The following is a 7,397-nucleotide window of genomic DNA, read 5'->3' on the forward strand; positions in this document are numbered from 1 at the left end:
GAGGGGAAGTTCAGCTCAAAGGCAACTGAGCAGATAGGCAAGCTCTCTAGGACCCTGACATTGTTTAAGCAAAAGTGAGAGCTGCAAGCAGGTCTGGTTCTAAGCAGACCCAGAGGTATTTCCATTTTCTGCCTCAGCATCCAGGTGCGCTCACTGGGCGCTGAGAACTTGGGCGCTGGCGCCCTCAGGCCCGGGGGCCTTCCCCAGGCGGAGGCCAGGATCCTGTGCAGCTGGTCCCTGGGGCTAAGTGCTTCCTCTGGCTGGAGTAAAATCCTCACACCTCATCGCTTTGCCTCCAGGCTTGTTTTTTCTTAAAATTCAAAGGGTCCCTTTTAAGCTCCTATCAGGAACCAGTCAAGCCCAGCAAAACCTATTTAAAGCCTCCCTAAGCATAATCCCTCTATCCTGGCCGAGGCCCAGGCGGCCTTCCCCTCACCCCCCACCCTGGTAGGACCACCTTGTGTCCTGCTGGGACCCCTCCTCTCCCTCAGGGCCTTCCCTCACCCCCTACCCTGGTAGGACCACCTGTGTCCTGCTGGGAGCCCTCCTCTCCCTCAGGGCCCACACCCCTGCCTCTCTATCTAGTCTTCCTGCCTCCCCGTCTTCACCTTCCTGACCTTCAGCCGGAGCCCTCCTTCCCGTGTCACTGACTCGAACTGCCCTGAGTGAAACATCTGCTCAAGTCTCTCATCTCTAGTCACCCCCGCTTGCCCACCTCCTGCCTCCGGATGGTACGATGGGTGAGACAACCTCAACCAGGGGCTGGACATCCCACAGAGCAGAGAATAATGTGAATGAAACCTGGAGGCTGAGGCCCCAGAGAAACCAAACTAGATTGTTAGCTCTGTATTTAGGGATGACCACAGAGGGATTAAAACCCAAGGTGTTAACGCTGGGCAATGACAACGTAGATGGTTATAGAACCTGTGCATCTGCTGATGTATTAAATCTAACAGAGGTGATGATGGCAAAGACAAAGGGCACATTTTTCTTTACGTTGTACAAACCACTTTCACTTACGTCATCTTACTCCATGTCTTGGGCGGCCCATCCAAATATACTGCCAGGTAGGGATTACTACGCCGATTCTAGAGATACTGCAGTTGAGGACCAGGGAAATTATTTTTTTTAATATTTTTTTTTATTTATTCATGAGAGACACACAGAGAGAGAGAGAGAGAGAGGCGGAGGGAGAAGCAGGCTCCATGCAGGGAGCCCAATGCGGGACTCGATCCCGGGTCTCCAGGATCATGCCCTGAGCCGAAGGCAACACTAAGCCACTGAGCCACCCAGGCTTCCCGGACCAGGGAAATTAAATGGTGAATGCAAACCTAGGCGGTAATGCAATCCCAATAGGAGTCCAAGGTCTTCCGGTCTCTAAATAGCATTCTTGGTCACAGTATCCCCTGGCCCTCCGCTTTGGTTTTTCCCCTTGACAGAGTCTGAATGATGCTGGTGGTGCCCCTCTTCTGATGGTCAGGGCCAGAGAATCAGGAGTGTGTAGGAGTAAGAAAAGGAGCCCAGCTGCCTGCCTGTGGATCCCAGGCCCCTCATTTTTAATGGCTATATGAATTTAGTTAAGTGGCTTAATTATTTTGCACCTTTATTTCATAACCATAACCTAACCCCACAAGATTCTTGCATTAAACAAGAAAATGAGAGAGAATGTGGCGCATGGCTCTCACTAAATAAATGTTTACTGCTATAATGACTCGTGCTGTGGTTGCTGTTGTTGTTATTATTAACGGTGATGATGAAACTCCTATTGAGATCCTGCAACACTTGGGCTCTGTAAAGAAAAGAGGCCTTCAGTGCAGAGCAAGTGTGGTTTTTGAGGCCTGAAAATAATTTTTGGATTTAAACTGAAACTTCTTTTAAAACAGTCTCAGAAGGATAATTACTTCTCTCCTTTGGCTTGCACATTCCGTCATGACAGGGCTATCTCCAGCACTAAGAGTAGACATCTGAGACGTACCAACGTCAAAACTGTGAAAAAAGGATAGCAGCCTCCCCTCCATCTCAACTGTTTCTCAGATGTCTGACGTCCCTGTATGTTACGCCTTTGCTGCCTATGTGGTAGTCCCTGGCTATCAGTGCCTAGTTGAATTTAGACAAACTAAAAATGAATAACATTCAAAACTTATCTTCTCAGTTCTCACTAGCCACACTTCAAGTATCAATAGCCACCTGTCACCGATGGCTACTGAACTGGACAAAGCAGAAGAACACTCCCGTTATAAAAAGTTCTTTTTAAGGTGTGTAGGTGAATCAGTCAGTTAAGCGTCTGACTCTGGTTTCAGCTCAGGTCACGATCTTACGGGTTGTGGCAAAAAGCCCTGTGTGAGGCTCTACTCTCAGCAGGAAGTCTGCTTGAAGCTTCTCTCCCTCTGCCCCTTCCTCCGCTCTCATGCATGCATGTGCTCTCTCTCTCTCTCTAATAAGTAAATTACATTAAAAAAAAAAAAAAGAAAATTATCTTGGCTAGAGCTGGTCTAGACATACCAAAACCTCCTTCCATAAAGATGGAAATGTTAACAAGGTTCTGAGATTTAACTCTCAAGAAGATATGTGCTTCTTAACAGGTAGCAATGCCATGAAGCTGGGTGAAAATTCTAAAGCATTTGAGTAAAATATTCTATGAACTTTCCAGGATCTCATAAACAGCACTATCCTGGCATTGCTTAGGTAAGCTAAGGAAAACCACCACTTATCATTAAAAGGAGCTAAGGGCAGCCCTCAGAATAGCTATATAGGGAAGATCTTCATGAATGGGGGAGAACTAGAAATATCCAAAATGTAAAGCAAATAAAGAATGGCTTATTTAGCAGAGGTAAATCATATAATTGTGGGTAACCATCAAAAACTGTTTTAAAAAAATAATTCTGGAACTTCCACTTCCAACATGATAGAGAACAGACAGTTTTTCTAACTCCTCCTGCTAATTACAACTAAAACCCATGGACATATATATAAAACAGGAGAATACAGAAGGGATGATATGATTGGTAAGGAAGCCCTGCTGCTCTACTTGTATGGCACCCTACAATGGAGGAAACATTAACTTTATATATAAAGGATGGACGAAAGGCTATGAAGATTATGGGGAACCAAACTCCATCCTAGCTACCCTTAACATTGCTACAACTGGGAAGCAGAAAAGTTGACTATTTTATATCAAAGTGCTTTAAATAATCAATATGAAGAAATAAGATGAATTTTCTAAAGAGTCTAAAATACACATTTATGACTTTCATAATCAAAGATAAGGGTCTCTTTTTTAACATTTATATGAAGTATGAACACCTTTCAGTTAATCCCAAGTATAGCCTCATTTACTTCCTGGGATACTTTTAAAATCAAACATCCTCTTGATACCATTGAACTCTATAGAATAGGTCCTCTGCCATTTTGGTCAATAGTTTCTCAAGATCAGCAAAGCAATTTCTGTCCTACACAAGAATACAATGCTGGAGAATTCCATGCTGCCTTTAGTAAATAGAGTGCCCATAAGAAGTGTCTGGTAAATACCCAACATAATTGAAAGCAGTGTCTCAAAGAGACATTTATGCACCCACGTTAACAGCGGCATTAGTCGCCACGTGCCAGGTTCAAACTCGGGCTTCAAGGAGACATGTCCTACCTTCTGGCATCACCATAGGAACACCTTTAGGCTAGCCTGTTGTTGAAGGGTGAGAGACACATGCAACAGAACTGAGTCACCCGTGTCATTCTAGAAGAAACCAGCCAAAATCAGCAGGAAAACCTACCCAATCCAAGCTGAACACATGTAAATGTGCACTAAACGCTTTCTATTATACATCACTGAGCTTGTATTAAGCAAAAGCTAACTGATAAACAGACCCTTTTAAATTCTCTCTAAAATGTTTTTCAAGTTTTTCTTTATGACAAAGCAGTAATAAGGAAACTGCATGGGAGGAAGATCCCCCGGTTTACAGGAAATTCTATGATGAGCTTCTGTTCCCCCTATAGACACAGCCACTTTATGAACCAACGATAATTGTCCTGTTTCTGCCTCCTTTGCCATGTAAGATGTAGTTGATTTTCTTCTCAACCGGTTCATGTATGATCAGCTACTGCTAGATGGTTTAAGGGGACTAAACAGCACCTATTAAGGGAACTACATTCATTTCCACCTGTTACACCATGGAGGCATATCTGAATATAATACAACACGTATAACAACTAGAAAATAAAGTGATTTTCCTATTCAGCTTGAGATTCCCCATAATCAAACTCCTTAACGCACATACTATGCCCATTTCTGCAAAACCATTTATGTTTGCAGGTGTTTCACACTGGCTATCTGCATGTTCAGCTGAGCTCTGTGCTGCACCAATTTAAAAAATGATAAAGAATGCTTTTATAGTCTTAAACAATTTACCCTCTTCTAAATTGTTTCAGGAGTATAACAGCCAGAACTCTTGTCAACAAGCAAGAGACATTTTCCCCTTTATTAAATTAACCAAAAACAAAGGTTTGGGAAGGAACATTAGGGGGCTGGATGGCTTAATTAATAAAAAGAGAATGTGACATAGGATGAGGTTTTCTGAAAACCACTGTCACTGAACATCAGACACCTGGCTGCTGCCACCACAGCACTTTAACCCTGGATATCCCTGCTGTGGCTAAAATTAATTCTCCACTGACTTCTTTACATCACCGAATACGCAAACTCTAAGGCAGTAGCATATGATTTGCCAAATATAGGAAACATACACTAAAATTCCACAACTTGGAAAAAACTTTACTCCCAATCAAATCAAAATAGTGATCACCCCATCTAAAGGAGCTGAAAAAAATAAACACCTGGTTCTTTTGTGTAAGAGCCAGTAAGTAGGTCCTTGTATACCTCTGAAATATGCAAATCAAAGATTTCCCTAAATACAGTAAGAGCATTTTTAAAAATGACAGATTTTTACAACACTGTTAATATTTCATTTAACACTCAGGAAAAATAAACCTGAAGTTTCCAGGGCAGGCATTATCATATCTGATAGCTAAGGAACAGGGAATCATTTCTCATTCAACAAATATTTTTTGAATGTGCCAGGTTTCTGTTAGTCACTTAGGATGTTTATGAAAAAGGCAAAATTCAGGAGTGCCTGCTATAGTCAGAGTGTTTTCAGTAAATGAATTTATTATATCAGATAGTAACTGTGAAGAAGTCATAAGCGAGGTAAGGGAAGTGTGATCAGGTGGTGAAATGAAAAGGTATCGATTCTTAAAATGGCAGTCAGGCAAGTACCGTCTGAAGAGATGACAACAACCAAATCTTGAAATAAGGGTACAAGTGTTACAAACAAATTGAACAAGAACATTCTGGGCAGAGGAGAAGCAAGAATCAAGACCCACGTCTAAAGCAAACCTGGCACGTTTTAAAAATAGCAAAAAGACAAATGTTCCTGAAACACTTGAAGCAAAGGCAAATGAATATGGGATTTGAATTAAAAGTCACAGTTACAAACCAGATCATGGAAGGTCTTATAGGACACGGTAGGCCTACTTTATACACAAACTCCAAGAGCTCAAAAAGAAGCAGTTGAAAATAGGAAGCTGAACTGCAATTAAATTAAGCTGCTTTTCAAAACAGACTCCCACAATCTATAAGGGAAGCCAAAAATATCCAAACTCTCAACACCATATGCACAATGTCAAGTATTCAATTAAAAAAACAATAAGATGCAAAGAATCAAAAAGACATGGCCAAAAAACAAAGAGAAGTCTGTCTGAAACCAACCCCAAAATGACATAAATGATGGACGTAGCAGACAAGGACTTTCAGTTACTGTAAATATATGCAAAGATGTAAAGGACAAACAGGAAACCTAACAGACAAATCCAAACTCTGAAAAACAACCAAAAGGAACATGTAAAGCTAAAAAATATATAAAATTGAAAACTCATCAAATGAGCTCCATGGCAGAGTAGGCTCTGCAGAAAAAAAAAAAAAAAAAAAGATCAGTACTCTTAAAAACAAGGCAATAGAAATTATATTTGAAATGAGGAAAAAGATAAAAAGCTGAAAAAAAGTAAGAGTCTCAGTGACCTGTGGGACAATATAAAGTAGTCTGAAATATGAGAGTCCAAGAAATAGAGAAGAAAGGGAAGCAAGGTCAAATAATGCTTGATACTAATGTACCAAGATTTATAATATTTTTTAAAGATTTGTTTTAGAGAGAGAAAGAGAGCACAAGCAGGAGGAAGGGCAGAAGGAGAAGGAGAGAAGCAGATTCCCACAGAACACGGACCCCCCCAACCCATTTGAGGCTCAACCCCAAGACCATGGGATCATGACCTGAGCCAAAATCAAGTCAGATGCTTAACCCACTGAGCCACCCAAGGGCCCAAGATTTATAATTCTTGATAAAACATAGAGCTCACAGATACTGACTTTTGAAAATTTGGGGGGTGTAGAGGGTTGAGTTTTCTTTTTTTTTGCAAACCAAAGGTTTGTGGCAACCTGGCATCAAGCAAGTCTAGTTGCACCATTTTTCCAATAGCATTTGTTCACTTTGTTTCTTAGTGTCACATATTTTGATAATTCTCAAATATTTTAAACTCTTTCATTAGTATGGTCAATAGGTTTTAGCCAAAAATATTTTTTGATTAAAGTATGTACATTTTTTGACATATGCTATTGCACACTTAACAGACTATAGTATGGTGTAAATATAATTTTCATATGCATGGGGAAACCCAAAAATTTATTTAACTGACTTTATCGCAGTATTTGCTTTACTGCAGTGGTCTGGAACCAAACCCTCAACATCTTCGAACTATGGCCGTGTAGTGATAAAACCACAGATGTAAGATGGACCGCGTACACGCACATGCATCCAAATACACACTTCATTGTCACACTGCAAGATTTTTTCTTTTAAACTTGAAAACACCCAGGAAAAAAGGAAACATTAATGATAGAAGGAGAATGATAAGAATTATAGTCGATTTCTCATTAGAAACTATGCAGGACAGAGGAGTGATATGTTTGGGGTACAGAGAGAAAAACACTGTATCCAGTGAAAAGATACTTCAAAAAATAAATAAATAAATAAAGGTAGGGGCGCCTGGGTGGCTCAGTCAGTTACGTGTCTGCCTTCGGCTCAGGTCATGATGGCAGGACCATGGGATCAAGCCCTGTACCAGCGCCCTGCTCAGCGGGGAGCCTGCTTCTCCCTCTCTTGCTCACCCTGCTTGTGCTCTCTCGCTCTTTCCCTCTCTGTCAAGTAAATAAATAACATATTTAAAAAAAATAAAGGTAAAGTAAGACTTTTCAGGGAAACCAAGACTGAGAAAATTCATTGTTCGGAGGCCTGGTATGCAGCAAGGGGTTAACTCAGAAGGTCTGGGGTGCTTAGCTTGCAGGAAACAGTTAA

This window comes from Canis aureus, chromosome 21, assembly GCF_053574225.1.
Source record: "Canis aureus isolate CA01 chromosome 21, VMU_Caureus_v.1.0, whole genome shotgun sequence".
NCBI lineage: Eukaryota > Metazoa > Chordata > Mammalia > Carnivora > Canidae > Canis > Canis aureus.